General features: G+C 43.8%; 1 pseudogene; it reads right to left on the reverse strand.

Moving 5' to 3' along the window:
• LOC126020134 (heterogeneous nuclear ribonucleoproteins C1/C2-like) overlaps positions 1-14,251 on the reverse strand; it is a 35,641-nt pseudogene extending 21,390 nt beyond the window's left edge.
• Between the last annotated feature and the right edge of the window lie 3,438 nt (positions 14,252-17,689).

Consider the following 17,689-nt stretch of genomic DNA (forward strand, 5'->3'; position numbering starts at 1 on the left):
ATCATGTTAGAGTTGGCCCTTGTTGTTGACCCCGCAGTATTAAGGCAGTCCCGGCTGGGATTTGTTTCTTGCCACTGTTGTGAGGAACTGTGCCGTTTCTATGTCTGGGATCCAGGGTTCAAGGCTGGATGAATGGTATCTGATCACCTGAGGTCTAAGTTGATTCCACATGACATATTTTCAAGGTAGGAGATATCCCTATGATATCTATGAGTTCCCATCTCTAGTAGACAAGAGCTCTTTTTTTTTATATGTAAGATTTCCCCTTTATTTGGTGTGCCTTTGCAGGGGGAAGTGGTGCTACATTATAATGTCTGTGTATTTGTGGGTGGACAGAGGGGATAACAGAAACAGGTCACATACCCAAAAGCGAGGAAAAGAAAAAAAAAAAAAAGGAAATAAAAATGTATGCGCTCACAAATGTATATGTAGGACAAACATTTAAAAAATAAATTAATTAATTAAAAAAAATTAAAAAATTAAAAAAAAAAATTTAAGGTGAGTTAGTGAGGTTTTTTAAGGGACCAAAGTGGTGCAAAAGACTACCTTACATTTGGGGGAGAGTAGGTAAAGAGGTGGTGTATTACCAGTCTTATGCCTATGTTGGAGGTACAGTTTTTCCCATTGTCTTTTGGGTGTTTCCTGTGGTGTGTGGGTTCCCAGGCATCTTCCTATCCCACCCCCTGACCTTCTTCAGATTGGTAAAAATTTGTGGCAGGGAGGTCTTGGAAGAGTTCTTGCGTTGGGGATACTTTTGGACCTAGATCCGGTTTCAAGAAACAGTCCACGTTAGGGGGAGTTGGTAGGGAAGGCCGCACAGCATGAGTCCGCAGGGAGTTGGCTGTCTTTTCTTGCAGGAGACGAGGTGTGGGTTTGACTGGGTGTCCCCTCGCCTGGGTGCTGGGTACTGTTTCGTTGGGTAGGAGGTCGGCCTTGATGCCTAATAGATTAAGGATTGAGGGTGAAGAGTTTTAATATGGTGGGAGATCTGGATGGAATTGAGGGGTGAAGGGATAGTTGGATTTCCAGAGGGGAAACAGGGGAAGGTATATGGGAGGGGTATGCAGTGAGAGGAAAGAGAAAATACCTTAGAAAGAAAAGGAGAAGAGAAAGGGGAAAAAGTAAAGAGAGGAATAGAATTAAAAAAAAAAAAAAGTAGTGAGAAGAGAGGGGAGAATAGCAAGGGAATGCTGGTTAGGTTGAATGTGTTCGAAGAATAGAGCCTGTAGTTTAAGTCTGTACATCACAGGCACTGCTTCGGTGGTCTGACTGGTCACTTGCTTCAATTCCTAAAAGAAGGAATAACCTAGAGATAAAGTATATGTTAGAGAGTTTTCTCGTGGCCCTCTCGTAGTGCATGCTATGTATGGTATCTCGTGTGGTATCCCGAGTTGCCATCTTAGTTTGTCCGCCCTTTGTATCCAAGGGCGCCTGTGGACAGAAAAGCTGAGAGGTTATTTAAAATATAGTAAGATAAAGGCATTAAAACATAATGCTATGGTATGCTGCCATTGCAGTCGTGATTTCCCTTGGTGTTCTATACTTGTGTTCCTGTATACGAACTCTAAGGGATTATTGTGGGCCTTTGTTTTGGAAGTCTGATTACTTACCTGTTCTCTTAATGCTGTTGTTTCTGTTGTTGCTGCTTTCTTTGTGGTATAATGTGTTGTCAAGTGTTTGTGTTGCTCCTTTTTCATGAATTTTGGACACTGCTCCCACGTATATGTTGAGTATTACAGTGTTCGAAGTTTCTACCCTGTTAAACCCTGTTATTTGATTGTTAGGTATTAGTTGTGTTTAAACTATATGTTCTAGGTGTTTCAGAATAGTGCCACCATTCTGTGTTTATCTTTTGTCTTCTGACTTACTTCGTTTAACATAACATGATCTAAGTCCATCCATGTTGCTGCAAAGTCTGTGATTGTATCGTTTCTGACTGCCATGTAATATTCCATTGTGTATATGTACCACATCTTAATGATCCATTCATCTGTTGTTGGACATCGAGGTTGGTTCCACGATTTGGCTATTATACTGAGTGCTGCAATAAATAGTGGGGTGCATACGTATTTTGGAATGAATGCCCTTCCATCTTGGGGGTATATGCCTAGGAGAGCAATTGCTGGGTCAAATGGCAGCTCAATTCTGAGTTCTTTGAGCACTCTCCAGACTTTTCTCCATAGATGTTGGACTAGGGGGCATTCCCACCAGCAGTGAATGAGAGTTCCTTTCATACCGCATCCCCGCCAACAAAGGTTGTTTCCATTATTTTTGATGTGAGCCATCCTCACTGGTGTAAGGTGGTATCTCATTGTTGTCTTGATTTGGATCTCCCTGATGATGAGTGAAGGTGAGCATGTTTTCATGTGTTTGTTGGCCATCCTTCTGTCTTCCTCAGAGAAGTGTCTATTCATTTCATCTCCCCATTTTTTTATGGCTTTATTTGGTTTTGAGGGTCTCAGCTTTCTGAGTGCTTTGTATGTTCTAGATATCAGGCCTTTATCTGATATGTCGAGTGAAAAGATTTTTTCCCATTCTGTTAGCTGTCTTCTTGCGTTAAGTAGGGTTTGTTTTGCCATGCAGAAGCTTTTTAGTTTGATGTAGTCCCATTTGTTTATATTACATGCTAAAGTTCTTGCCATTGGTGCTCCATTCTCAAAGACCTTTTTGATATATAGGTCTTCGAGTGTTCTGCCTATTTTATTCTCGATAAACTTTATAGATTCGGGTCTGATTTCAAGGTCTTTGATCCATTTTGAGTTGACTTTTGTATAAGGGGTGAGATATGGGTCGATTTTCACTTTCTTACATGTGGTTTTCCAGTTGTACCAACACCATTTGTTGAATAGGCTTTCTTTGTTCCATTTCAGATTCTTGCCTCTTTTATCAAATATTAGTTGGCTGTATATCTGGGGGTTTATGTCAGGGAATTCTGTTCTGACCCACTGGTCTGAGGTCCTGTCTCTGTTCCAGTACCATGCTGTTTTAATTACTATGGCTTTATAGTATAGTTTCAAGTTAGGTAAGGAGATGCCTCCCAGCTTCTTGTTTTTCAATATGTGTTTGGCTATCCTGGGTCTTTTGTGGTTCCAGATGAATTTTGTGATTGATTGTTCTATTTCTTTAAAGAATTGTGTCTGGATTTGGATAGGGATTGCATTAAATCTATATAAAAGTTTGGGTAAGATAGTCATTTTGACTATGTTAATTCTACCTATCCATGAGCATGGGATGTTCTTCCATTTCTTTAGATCGTCTTCAATTTCTTTCTGAAGTGTTTTGAAGTTTTCCTGGTATAGGTCTTTCACTTCTCTTGTAAGGTTGATTCCTAGATACTTGATATTTTTTGATACTATCTTGAATGGAATTGTATTTTTAATCTCTCTCTCCTCAACTTCATTGTTTGTATATAGAAACGCTACTGTCTTTTGTGTATTTACTTTGTATCCAGCCACTTTGCTGTATTGGTTGATTGTTTCTAGGAGTTTTACTGTGGACTCTTTAGGGTTTTTGATGTAGATCATCATATCGTCGGCAAATAGAGATAGCTTGTGTTCCTCTTTCCCTACTTGAATTCCTTTGATTCCCTTCTCTTGTCGGATTGCTATTGCTAGGACTTCTAAAGTTATATTGAATAAGAGTGGAGAGAGTGGACAGCCTTGTCTAGTTCCTGACCTTAGTGGGAATGCTTCTAGTTTCTCGCCGTTAAGTATAATGTTGGCTATAGGCTTTTCATATATAGCTGTAACTATCTTGAGGAAGGTTCCTTCTAATCCTATTTTGCTGAGTGTCTTTAGCATGAAAGGATGTTGGATTTTGTCAAACGCCTTCTCTGCGTCAATTGATATGATCATGTGGTTTTGGTCTTTCATGTTGTTGATGTGATGTATCATATTGATTGATTTGCGTATGTTGAACCAACCTTGCATTCCTGGTATGAATCCCACTTGGTCGTGATGAATGATCTTTTTGATGAAGTGTTGGATTCGGTTTGCTAAGATTTTGTTGAGAATTTTTGCATCTATGTTCATTAGTGAGATTGGTCTGTAGTTTTCTTTCTTAGTGGTGTCTTTGCCTTCTTTGGGAATGAGTGTGATATTAGCCTCATAAAAGGAGTTGGGGAGGATTCCTGTTTTTTCTATGGTTTGGAAAAGCCTATGGAAAAGTGGTAGTAAGTCTTCTTGAAATGTTTGATAGAATTCACCTGTAAATCCATCTGGGCCTGGGCTTTTGTTCTTAGGGAGTTTTTTAATTACATCTTCAATTTCCTCTGAGGTGATTGGACTGTTTAGACTTTCTAGATCTTCCTTTTCCAGCTTTGGAAGAGGGTGTTTGTCCAAGAATCTGTCGATTTCTACTGGGTTCTCTAGCCTAGTTGAGTATAGTTGTTCATAATATGATCTCATGATATGTTGTATTTCATGGGGTTCTGTTGTAATCTCACCCCTTTCGTTTGTGATCCTACTGATTTGGGTGTTTTCCCTCTTTTTTTGGGTGAGTTTTGCCAATGGTTTGTCTATCTTGTTTATTTTTTCGAAAAACCAACTCCTGGTCTCATTGATTTTTTGTATTGTTTTCTTAGTTTCGATGTTGTTTATTTCTGCTCTGGTTTTTATTATTTCTTGCCTTCTGGTTGTGGTTGGATTTCTCTGTTGCTGTTGCTCCAATTCTTTGAGGTGATCTTTTAAACTGTTGGTTTTGTTATTTTCCTGTTTCTTGACATAGGCCTGTATTGCTATGAGTTTCCCCCTAATTACTGCTTTTGCTGTGTCCCATAAATTTTGACATGTTGTCTCTTCATTGTCATTTGTCTCAAGGAATCTTTTTATTTCTTCCTTGAGTTGTTCTTTGATCCAGGTGTTGTTGAGCAGCATGTTATTTAATCTCCAGGTATTAGTTTTTCTCCATTGCTTCTTCTTGATATCAATTTTAACCTCTGTTGCATAGTGATCTGAAAGGGTACTTCTAATGATCCTTACCTTTGTGGTCTTATATAGGTTGGCTTTGTATCCCAAGACATGGTCTATTCTGGAGAAGGTTCCATGTGGGCTTGAGAAGAATGTGTATTCTGCTTTCTGGGGATGGAGGGCTCTATATAAGTCTATCAGCCCTAAATCTTCTAATTTTTCATTTAGAGCTCTTATTTCTTTGCTATTTTTCTGTTTGGTGGATCTGTCCAGTGGTGATAGTGGAGTATTCAGGTCCCCTACTATTATCACATTTCCCTTCATGTGTTTCTCCAGGTTTGCCAGTAGTTGCCTCACATATTTTGCTGACTCTAGATTAGGTGCGTATATATTGACCAGGGTTAGTGTTTCTTGATCTAATGTTCCCCTGATCAGTAAGTAGTGACCCTCTTTGTCTCTGATCACTTTCTTGAGGTTGAATACAATTTGATCTGATATAAGAATTGCTGTCCCTGCTCTTTTTTGTTTTCCATTGGCCTGGATGATTACTTTCCATCCTTTTATTCTAAGCCTGTGCTTATCCTGTAACTGTAGGTGTGTTTCTTGTAGACAGCAGAAGTCCGGTTTATTTTTCCTAACCCAGTTCTCTACTATGTGTCTTTTGATTGGAGAGTTTAGTCCGTTTACATTTAGGGAAATTATTGATAGAGAGGACTGTTGTGCAGTTGTATTGTGTGGGGTGGTTGTTGTTACAATCGGGGGTTTGGATTGTGTAATTCGTCTCTGAGTAAATCGCTTAGTATCGGCTTAGTTTGCACAAATAGTTCAAGTTCGTTCATATTTGAGAATGTTTTTAGTCTGCCCTCCCATATGAATGATAGTTTTGCTGGGTATTGGACCCTGGGTTGGAAATTTCTTTCATTCAGTCGTTTAAATATGTCATTCCACTGTCTTCTTGCTTGAATTATTTCAAATGGGAGATCTGGTTTGATTCTTATGTCTTTTCCTTTGTACTTGAGGTTTTTTTTCTCCCTTATTGCTTTCAGGAGTTCCTCTTTCTCTTTGTTTTTTGCCATTTGGATTATTATGTGTCTTGGTGTGGGTTTATTAGGGTCTATTTTATTAGGGACTCTCTTGACTTCCTGGATTTGTCCTGAATTGTCTTTCCAGAGGGTGGGAAAGTTCTCTGTTATTATCTCCCTGACTACCTGTTCTTCCCCCTTCCCTATTTCCTCCCCTTCTGGTATACCTACAATTCTTAGATTGTTTCTTTTGTCTTTATTCATTAGATATTGGACTTTTCCTTCCAGTGCTTTGCCTTTTATTTCTTTGTTGGTTTCTTGATCATTTTTTGATTGCAGTTTTCCTTCGAGTTCTTCGATGTGCTTCTCCAACTCTGTGTTTCTGCTTGTAAGGCTTGTTACTTTGTCTTTTAAATCCTTCACTTCTTTTTGTATGGAATCTCTCATGTTCTTTGACATTTCTTCTTTAATTTGGCTGATTCTTTCATCCATGGCTTTCTTATACTCGGTTGCTAGGGTTTCTTTCATCTGTTTTAGTAATTCTTGCATTTCCTTCCTCATGACCGCTTTTAGGTCTTCTTCCCATGGATCTGTGCGTTTTGGTGGACTTGGAAATTTAATAGGGTTTGTCATGTTGTCTCCAGATATTAGGGATTTCCTTGATTTACGCATAATTCTTTGTATTTAATGGTGTGTTTTGGAGTGCTGTGGCTTCTAATTTCGGCCTGCTTTGGTCCCCTTCCTGAAGGTGATTCTAGAGGATGCTGTTGGGTGGGCTTGTTGAACCTGGCTCTTTCTCCTCCCCTTTGCTACCTAGAGTTCGGCCCTCCTGCAGTGGGTATTATTGCTTTTCTACTCCTTATTTCTGTCGGCGGTGCAGTTCCACTCCTGGCCACACTGGTTGCTGGCGCTATTGAGCCTAGCTCCCAATCCCCCCTCCTTTCTCTGGGAGTCAATGGAGCTCTGCCCCCTCCAAGTTTCCCTTGAAGGAGTTCCCTCAGTCCGACCCTTCAGGCTCTGCCCTCGCCCTTGGGGAGTCCCTGGTCCACTCCAGGGTCCAGGGGGGTGGACTGCCCTAGGTCACCTGCGAGTCCAGAAGGCTGGCCCTATCTCCCCCCGTCTATTTGGGTTGCTCAAGTTGCCGTTCCAGGTGCCCACCTGGGGGAAGGGACTTGCCCAAATCACTCTCGCAGGCGCTCGTGGTCCCTGGGATGTGCTGGGCTAGGCTCCCGCGTGAGGCAGCAGGGACTCACCCAGGCCTCCCAGGCTGGCGTCTGGGGTCTCCGGGGGATGTGGTGGGCTAGGCGCCCGCGTGAAGGAGCAGGGACCTGCACAGGCCTCCCGGGCCGGCGTCTGGGGTCTCCGGGGGATGTGGCGGGCTAGGCGCCCGTGTGAAAGGGCAAGGACCCGCGCAGGCCTCCCGGGCCGGCGTCTGGAGTCTCCGCGGGATGTGGCGGGCTAGGCGCCCTTGTAAAGGAGCAGGGACCCGCGCAGGCCTCCCGGGCCGGCGTCTGGGGTCTCCGGGGGATGTGGCGGGCTAGGCGCCCGTGTGAAAGGGCAAGGACCCGCGCAGGCCTCTCGGGCCGGCGTCTGGGGTCTCCGCGGGATGTGGCGGGCTAGGCACCCGTGTGAAAGGGCAAGGACCCGCGCAGGCCTCCCGGGCCGGCGTCTGGGGTCTCCACGGGATGTGGCGGGCTAGGCGCCCGTGTGAAAGGGCAAGGACCCGCGCAGGCCTCCCGGGCCGGCGTCTGGAGTCTCCGCGGGATGTGGCGGGCTAGGCGCCCTTGTAAAGGAGCAGGGACCCGCGCAGGCCTCTCGGGCCGGCGTCTGGGGTCTCCGCGGGATGTGGCGGGCTAGGCGCCCATGCAAAGGACAGGGACCCGCGCAGGCCTTTCGGGCCGGCGTCTGGGGTCTCTGGGGGATGTGCCCAGCTAGGCTCCCGCGTGAGGCAGGAGGGACTCACCCAGGCCTCCCGGGCCGGCGTCTGGGGTCTCCGGGGGATGTGGCGGGCTAGGCGCCCGTGTAAAGGAGCAGGGACCCGGGCCGGCGTCTGGGGTCTCCGGGGGATGTGGCGGGCTAGGCGCCCGTGTAAAGGAGCAGGCCACAAAGAAATTATTTTATAATTATTTTATTATAAAATAATCTAATGATTGGTCTACTTGTGAGCTGAAGCCGCATGTTACAGATGAAATTTGAATTTTTCCCAAGGCACACAAGACAATATTTCACGGCACACTAGTGTGCCGCGACACAGTGGTTGAAAAATGCTGATTTAAGGCACATAGTTTTTTTTAATATAAACTATTTAAGTGCCATGATTACAAACACGATTGTAGTTGTGTTTCAGTCATTAACAGAACACCTCCCTTCACCAGTGCAACATTTCCACCACCAATGTCCTCCTCCCTCCTTCCCATCCCCTGCCTGTATTCAAGACAGACATTTTATTATAGTTCCTTTTTTTTTTTAAAGCAAAATATGGGGAAAATGGGGAAAAGAGCCTTGGCCTATCTACAAGAAGACCTTACCCCTGAAGTTTTCTAGCATAAGACCGATTCTGGGCTCTTGGCATACTAGGTTGCTAGGTTGTCCAACCCCTGAGTCATCCGTTGAAATTTTTTTCGCACATTAGCTGTTATTGTGTCAGGTTTCTGTAGTTAAAGATTCTGGTTTCTGTGCATTTCCTTCATCGAAGTCAGGATGATGTGAAGCATTCTCTAGTTTCACCTCACTATTAGATGCAGAGAGTCCTGCCATACAAGCACAATAAAAATGAATTTTTATTGTGGCCAAAGTGAATTATAAATCTTTCACAGTAATATTTAAGGCACATAGTGACTATGAATGAGGAGCATTCCCACCACCAGTGTTGTCCTCCCTTCACTCCTGTTCCCAGCATGCAACCCATATCTCCCTCCTTTACCCCCCATAATGCTAATGTAACTGGTCCCTCAGTTGTGCAGATTGCTGTAGATAGGGTATTGATTCTGTTGTCATTGACTTTGGGTTTGATGTTCATGTCTGATCATTTATTTTATTTCCACTAAATGCTCATATGACTGTATGTATGGTACCATCCCCCCCAAAATGTTTTTTTTTGTGGGTTTTTTTTGACCACACCCACTTGATGTTCAGGGTTACTCCTGGCTATGTGCTCAGAAATCATCTCTGGCTTGGGGGGACCATATGGGACACCGGGGGATCGGACCGCGGTCCTTCCTTGGCTAGTGCTTGCAAAGCAGACATTTTACCTCTAGCGCCACCTCACCGACCCCCCTAAAATGGTTTTTAAACAATGTCATGACCCCTCCCTTTATTCACCACCCCAGCCCAAGTACTAAGATTCTAATAAATAAATTTCACCCACTCATAAGAGTGGATATCTGCCATCCCTTCTCAAAAATTATAATGCAGGAGATTGGATGGGGAAGGGGGAGTCTGTTGTGATTTTTTTCAAAAAGTTCTTCAATCTTTTCAAGAATGTAGACATTGAGAAGAAAAATTATTGCTCCAGACACAGAGTTAGGAACAGGAAAGTTCTGTTGACTCGCAGATGGGATAAATTCAGCAAAGGGCAAAGTTAAAAGTAGGGTGTCTTGGGCCCAGAGAGATAGCACAGCGGCGTTTGCCTTGCAAGCAGCCGATCCAGGACCAAAGGTGGTTGGTTCGAATCCCGGTGTCCCATATGGTCCCCCGTGCCTGCCAGGAACTATTTCTGAGCAGACAGCCAGGAGTAACCCCTGAGCACCGCCGGGTGTGGCCCAAAAACCAAAAAAAAAAAAAAAAAAAGTAGGGTTTCTTGTAAAATTTATTCATTTCTTTTCTTTTCTTTTCTTTTTTGGTGTGGGTTTTTTTTTGGGGGGGGGTCATATCCGGCAGTGCTCAGGGGAAACTCCTGGCTCCATGCTCAAAAATTGCTCCTGGCAGGCACGGGGGACCATATGGGAAGCCGGATTCGAACTGATGACCTTCTACATGAAAGGCAAACACCTTACCTCCATGCTATCTCTCTGGCCCCCTATTTCTTTTCTTTTATTCGTTCATTCTTTGGATCACAACTGGTGATGCTCAGGGGTTACTCCTGGCTCTGCATTCAAGAATCACTCCTGGTGGTGCTCTGGCAACCATATGGGTTTCTGGGGATCTAACCCAGTTGGCCACATGAAAGGCAAGGCCCTACTCGCTATACTATCACTCCAGTCCCTCTTTATGTAAGAGTTTTTTTTTTTAATTGAGTTCTTGGTGTTTCTAATCAAAGGACTATTATCAAGTGACAGGATTTCTATTTGTTCCACATATGTTCTGTTAATTTAGGACTTTTTTTTTGGTTTATTTTTGCTTTTGGGTCACACCCGTCAGCGCTCAGGGGTTACTCCTGGCTCCATGCTCAGAAATTGCTCCTGGAAGGCTCGGGGGACCAAATAGGATCCTGGGATTTGAACCAGTGACCTTCTGCATGCAAGGCAAATGCCTTACCTCCATGCTATCTCTTCGGCCCAATTTAGGACCCTTTTATGTTGTGAGAAAAGACCAACATTCTGTGTTCCCAATTAGGCTTGGGGTGCTGGTGTCCTCTTCTTTAGCAGCTTCTGCCTATTTAAGAGCTTCATGTAGAGAGGCCTGAGCAATAGCACAGCAGTAGGGAATTTGTCTTGTAAGCTTCCAACTCTGATGGACCTCAGTTTGATTCCCAGCAATCCATATGATCCCCCAAGCCTGCCAGGGGTGATTTCTGAGCAAAGAGCCAGAAGTAACTCCTGAGCTCTGCCGGGTGTGACCCAAAAACCAAAAACCAAACTAAACCAACCAACCAAACAAACAAAAAACCCATTATGTTACTTATTTAAGCATTTTCCTTGGAAGAGTCTGTTGTTACTTGCTGCTTTTTGTTATAAAACTGTACAAGGTTTTTATTTATTCATTTGTGTTCTCTCGGTTTTGGGCTTTTGGAGCCACACCCACTGATGCTTAGGACTTACTCCTCTGCTAAGCGATCACTACTGGCAAGACTCAGTGATCATATATAGCAAGCTCCTTAACCTCTGTACTGTCTCTCCAATTCAATTTTTTTTTTTTTTTGCTTTTTCAGGTCACACCCAGTGGTGCTTAGGGGTACTCGTGGTTCTGCACTCAGAAATTGCTCTTGGCTTGGGGACCGTATGGGACACCGGGGGATCTAACTGTGGTCTGTCCTAGGTTAGTGTGTGCAAGGGAAATGCCTTCCTGCTTGTGCCACTGCTCTGGCCCCCAATCTAATATTTTTGGTTTAAAGATATGTCCCTGGGAAACTGTGGACTCTCTCAGTCTTCAGAGAGCCCTGGGATATTGCAGGAAGGATAGCTGAACTATAGGACAGTGACAACAAAAATGGAGCCATTCTCAGCAACTGGCAAGGCTTTCAAAACTCATCCTTTCTCTCTCAGAAATCTCCACCCTGATTTGCATTTGCGCAACTCATATTAAGTGGTTTCTTTGCATGTTTATATGCATGTTATATGTTTTCATTGCCAAATCCCAGAAGTATGTTTCTATAAATGTGTCTGTGTTTTCAAGTTTTCGTCCACTTTTTCTGAATATTTTTTGCCTTTTTTGTTTTGTTTAAGGGCCATAACCAGTAACAATCAGAGGATACTCCTGGATCTACACTCAGAAATTACTCATGGCATGCTTGGGGGACCATCATATGGGATGCCAGAGATTAAACCCAAGTAGGCCACGTGCAAGGCAAATGCCCAAACTGCTATGCTATTACCTCAGTCCCCTTTTTCTGGACTTTTATTTTCATAAATATATCCCAAGTGTCTTCCTTCACTAAAGCTTCTGTAACAAGTACCTTGGATTTATACATAACAGGAATTCATTTTTTCATGGGTCTTTTGGCTAGAAGTCAGGGTGCCAGTATCCTTTATTTTTTTTTGGGGGGGGGCAGACTTATCTATATTCTGTAGACTGCTCTACAGGATCTCTGTAGAATTTCCTTATAGGAATCCTCTCCCTTTCACCTCCCTAAAACCCCACCCGCCAATACCACCACATTGGGTTCTGGGGTTTCTGAGGATGGATTTTGGAGGGGACGATCTATGAGCATATAGACCCTAGCACTGACATCCACCACTCCTTTTTTTTTCGTGCCTGCCAGGAGCTATTTCTGAGCAGACAGCCAGGAGTAACCAGTAACCCCTGAGCACCGCCGGGTGTGGCCCAAAAACCAAAAAAAAAAAAAAAAAAGTTTTTTCCTCCCAGTTGTTCAACATGCTATTTGTTTTGTTTTGGGGCCACACCTGACAGTGCTCAGGGGTTATTCCTGGCTCTGAGCTCAGATATCACTGCTGGCAGGTTCGGGAGACCATATGGGATGCCAGAGACTGAACCCAAGATCGGCCGCATGCAAGGCATATGCCCTACCACTATGCTATCATGCCAGCTCCATCAACATGCTATTTTTAATTGACTCACTCCATAAAGTACTAATATGATATAAATATAAATCAGTAATTTAAACCTTAAGTAGAATGTACAGGGTAAGATGAACTGGTTTTACTCTCTAGTCAATCAGATACATAGGTTAACATACTTACGTGGCCTACCACCTTGCCTCAGAGAAACAAAAACAACAAAAACATTCAGGTCCCCTCTGGAAATCTACCCTTTTCATGAGAACAGAATGCACCTTGCAATTGCATACGAGGCTATTACTGCCCCTATAGATCATTCCAGTATCCCTCAGGGTTGGTATTGCTCACTTTGGGAAACACTGGTCTGATAATAACAATTTAGACAAAGTTACTAGCTTATCTCTTTTCTTTTCTTTTTCTTTTTGGTTTTGGGGTCACACCTGGCAGCGCTCAGGGGCTACTCCTGGCTCCATGCTCAGAAATCACTCCTGGCAGGCTCGGGGGACCATGTGAGATGCCGGGATTTGAACCACCATCCTTCTGCATCTAAGGCAAACGCTGTGCTATCTCTCCAGCCCCAGCTTATCTCTTTTCTTAAACCATATATCCTTAGGGCATAAAGAAGTATCAAAATTAAAAGCAAAAGTTACAGGCTAAGACTTAACATAACTACTAGGAGCATCAAAGGAAGTACAAGGAAGTGAAAATGGGACAGGGCAATATGAATGAGCATGGGAAGGTCAAGAATGATGAGAACAGTGAGCTGGTTCTAAAGATCCTAGGGGGAGAGGAACTGGTGAAAATTTTGATCTTAGAGAAGCATCTAGAAAAAGAAATAATGGGACATGATTTCTCTCTTTTTTTTTTTTTTTTTGGTTTTTGGGCCACACCCGGTGACGCTCAGGGGTTACTCCTGGCTATGTGCTCAGAAGTCGCTCCTGGCTTGGGGGACCATATGGGACACCGGGGGATCGAACCACGGTCCGTCCTAGGCTAGCGCAGGCAAGGCAGGCACCTTACCTCTAGCGCCACCGCCCGGCCCCTGGACATGATTTCTCAACCTCAGAGTCATCTTCTCCTTCCTCAGCCTCTTTTTTTTTTTTAATCATCCTTGACCAACTCTGGCTGATCTTCTTCCCATGTTCATTATCACCATCATCCAGTAGATCTCCCTCTTCAGCAAGGTCATCTGCATCACCTTCTGACTCCATCTTCACAGTAGTCTCCTCTTTTTTTCACAAAATTGCCACTTTGCTCCTCTTCTGGTTCTTTATCCTCCACTTCTGCTGCTTGTTTGCTCCTTTTCAAGTTTTTCCAGGTTTCCCAGTAGAGAATCTGCTTTTTGTTTTATTGGGGTCAACACTTTCTTAAGGACCTGAATATTATCTCCTTTCAACTTTCCAGACTTGGAAGCTCCTAGCTGTCTACTCTTAGAATTGAAGCCACTATTGTCCCTTCATAAGAGGTTCTCTGAAATGTGCTGGCGTTTTGAGGGCACCATAGCCCTAGCAATAGGGGGTGGTGGTGGAACACGTGCCAGAGAATAGTACAACTGGTCATAATAATCACGTTGAAAGTCATACTCCAAGCCAAATGAGGAGCCGTATACATCTTTGCTGCAAATCATTTCACGCTGCCTTTTTTTTTTTCTCAATTTAGTTTTGGCTCTGCAGCCAGATTGATGTCTAAAACCTGGCTGGCAATCATTCTGTCATCCTCTCCTGCCATTGCAGCCCAAGCATTTCTCTAATTAACATTCTGAACAAAGGCAAAGCCCTTATGAACAGAGCAGCCCACGATTTTGTCCTACTTGGAGAAGGATCTCCTCCACACCAGACTTCTTAGCCACCAGTGTATCCAGATTCCTAATGAACAGACAGGAGTTTATGGAGTAAAGGTCTGTCTTGTTGGTAACATTGCTGGCCATGGTCTTTGATGGCTTTAATGGTTTCTCAAAGTAAAAAAAAAAAGTAGCTGAAAATAAAAACAAACAAACAAGCAAAAAAAAAAAAACTCACAAGAGAGGGCAAAGAGAGAGGTTTGATTCTGACTATCCTATTCCAGGGGTCTATGTATAGCAATGGAAAGCAGCGAACGATTGCTGCTTGGGGTTGGTAATACTGTGGCAATAACTCAGTCTTCATCTCTTCAAAAAAAGATGAAAATACATGACTAGAAAGACTTAAGCCACTTTAAAGTTAATCATGATGGTTCCTTTTTCACATTCACTTTTTTTTTTTTTGATTGGTAAACAAGTCCAGAGTTGGGAAGGTGAAGGAAAACGCTGGCCACAAAAGGCTTTGGCTTTCCTAGGACACCTTTGAAGGCCATCAGCGCCAGTAACCACACAGTTGCAGACTCCACCACTCTTTTCTGGTGGGGTACATTGGGCAGTGTTTACAACTAGCCCTGCACTCAGGAAGTACCCTGGGCAGTGCTTAGGGGACTATATGGACGCTGGGGATTGAACCATGATTATCTGCATACAAGGCAAGAACCTTACCCATTGTTTTATGGCTCAGCCCCCAAGATCCACTCTTGTTGAGTGTAGCTGCGTTTCATTCCCTTTCATCTGCCGGTCAGTCCATTATGTGATGGACTTCTCTAGTTGCCAAACATTTATACCGCCTAGAAATTTCTGCAATTTCTAACAAGCTCAGAGCCTGCCTTCTGCTGTATCTACACATGCTATCATGGTTATGTTTACGAATGGAGTGGAACGCATGAGTGCTAGATGTGACAGAGTTCAACTTTACATAGCAGTGCCAGTTCTACATTCAAAGTGGCCAGACCGGTTTACATTCCTGCTGTTTCAAAATTTCTACTTGATTTTCACTAACGAAATGGGAATTAAATGGTGTTTCATCTTGGTCTTACTGGCATGTCCTTGAGGCTAAGCCCCTTTTGTATTTAGTAAGCTTCTTTGTGTCTGTGAATGAATGCATGTGTGTGTGTGTGTGTGTGTGTGTGTGTGTGTGTGTGTGTGTGTGTGTGTGTGATTTCAAGGTACATAAGGGAAAAAAGTGTGACCACAAGGGGGCAGTAGTGCAGACAAGCTTTTTCTGGGCAAGTGTTGGCAGGTTTGTATACAGGAAATTCCTCACAGATTATTACCATCCAGTGTCTAGGAGAGAGAAAAGCAATTTCGGAGATAAGGGCAAAGAATTCCCACAGAGTGTTTATCTGCTTATTTAGCTGAGGTTATCAGGGTCAGGAAGCTCTGAAGCACAATAGCATTTTGGGGTCTTATCATAGGATTTAATCTGTTTGGCAGATGGTGGCCACTGTTTATGACATATAAAAGCATTCAGAGAACGTTAAATGACTTTTAAAAATATTGATTTGGAGGGCCGGAGAGATAGCATGGAGGTAAGGCATTTGCCTTGCATGCAGAAAGTTATTGGTTTGAATTCCGACATCCCATATGGTCCCCCGAGCCTGCCAGAAGTGATTTCTGAGCGTAGAGCCAGGAGTGATCTCTGAGCGCTGCTGGGTGTGACCTAAAAACAAAACAAAACAAATTTTATTTGGGGACAGAGCTATAGAACAGTGGGTAGGACATTTTCCTTGCATGTGGCCCACCCAAATTTGATCAGTGGCATTTCATGTGGTCCCCTAAATCTGCCCTGAGTAATTTCCAAGCTCAGAGTCAGGAGTAAACCACTGAGCATCATCAGGTGGGGGTCCAAGAAAAAAACAGAATAGAAAGAAAGGAGGAATGGAAGAAATGAATGAATGAAGGAATGAATGAATAAATACATTTATTTATGTTAAAACAAATGAAGAGCCAGAGAGATAGTCCAGTGAATAGGAAGGCACTTGCCTGTACACAACTAATCTGGGTTTGATCCCCAGCACCTTATTATAGTCCCATGAGCCACATCAGAGTGATCCTTGAGAACTGCTGTGTGTGGACCAAACCACCTTCAAATTTATTGTCATTTTTATTTAAGGGCCCTTAACGTTGAACATAATGTTGACATTTTTTCCTAGACAGGGCTTTGGACTATATCTGTTCTCCCCCATCACCAGTGCTGTTTTCTAACTTCTTCCTCCACCCTCTCCTGCTCTTCCTCCTCCTCCTCCTCCTTTTCCTTTTTTTCTGTTTTTGGTTCATACCCAGCAGTGCCCAAGGCTTATTTATGACTGTGCTCAGGGATCATTCCTAGCGGGGACCGAGGGGCTATAGAAGGTGCTGCAGATTGAAATGGGGTTGGTGGCATGCAAGTCAAATATTTTATCTTCTCTACTAGATCTCTGGCCTACCAATTAACATTTTTTTTCTTTTTTGTGGTTTTTGGGTCACACCCTGCAGTGCTCAGAGATTATTCCTGGCTCCAGGCTCAGAAATTGTTCCTGGCAGGCACGGGGGACCATATGGGACGCCGGGATTCGAACCGATGACCTCCTGCATGAAAGGCAAACGCCTTACCTCCATGCTATCTCTCCGGCCCCACCAATTAACATTTTAATGTTTGCTCCATTCCTGTTTCTGTTCTTGTTTTTTTTTGGCCATGGAAAGTAAAGATTGGGCCTTGCAGATATTATAATAGGCTTATGCTTTGCATGCAGGAGGCCTGAGTAAGATCCCCAGTACCTCCAGGAGTGACTTCTGAACACTGCTGGGCATGTCTCAAACAATTTCATTCCAAAATATCTTCATTTCAGAAGTATCATCTACTAAAAAAACAAACAAACAAACAAAAGGAGCCGGAGAGGTGGTGCTAGAGGTAAGGTGTCTGCCTTGCAAGTGCTAGCATAGGACGGACCACGGTTCAATCCCCCGGCGTCCCATATGGTCCTCCCAAGCCAGGAGAGATTTCTGAGTGCATAGCCAGGAGTAACCCTCGAGTGTTTTTTTTTTTTTTTTGGTTTTTGGGCCACACCCGGTGATGCTCAGGGGTTACTCCTGGCTATGCGCTCAGAAGTCGCTCCTGGCTTGGGGGACCATATGGGAAGCCGGGGGATCGAACCGCGGTCCGTCCGAGGCTAGCGCAGGCAAGGCAGGCACCTTACCTTTAGCGCCACCGCCCAGCCCCACCCTCGAGTGTTAAACTGGTGTAGCCCCCCCAAAAAACAAACAAACAAACAAACAAAAAAAACCCAAACGGAAGTATCATCTACTAAGAGGTACATCATGTTAACAAACATTTCATTCCGTTTTTTTTGTTTGTTTTTTTTGGGTCAGCGCTCAGAAGTCACTCCTGGCAGGCTAGGGGGACCATATGGGATGCCGGAATTTCAACCACCATCCTTCTACATGCAAGGCAAACGCCCTACCTCCATGCTATCTCTTCAGCCCCATCCATTTTATTTTTTTTTGCACTTAAAAACTTTCTTGTACTGTATTCAATTTGAACATTTT

Source organism: Suncus etruscus, chromosome 10 (assembly GCF_024139225.1).
Source record: "Suncus etruscus isolate mSunEtr1 chromosome 10, mSunEtr1.pri.cur, whole genome shotgun sequence".
Classification (NCBI taxonomy): domain Eukaryota; kingdom Metazoa; phylum Chordata; class Mammalia; order Eulipotyphla; family Soricidae; genus Suncus; species Suncus etruscus.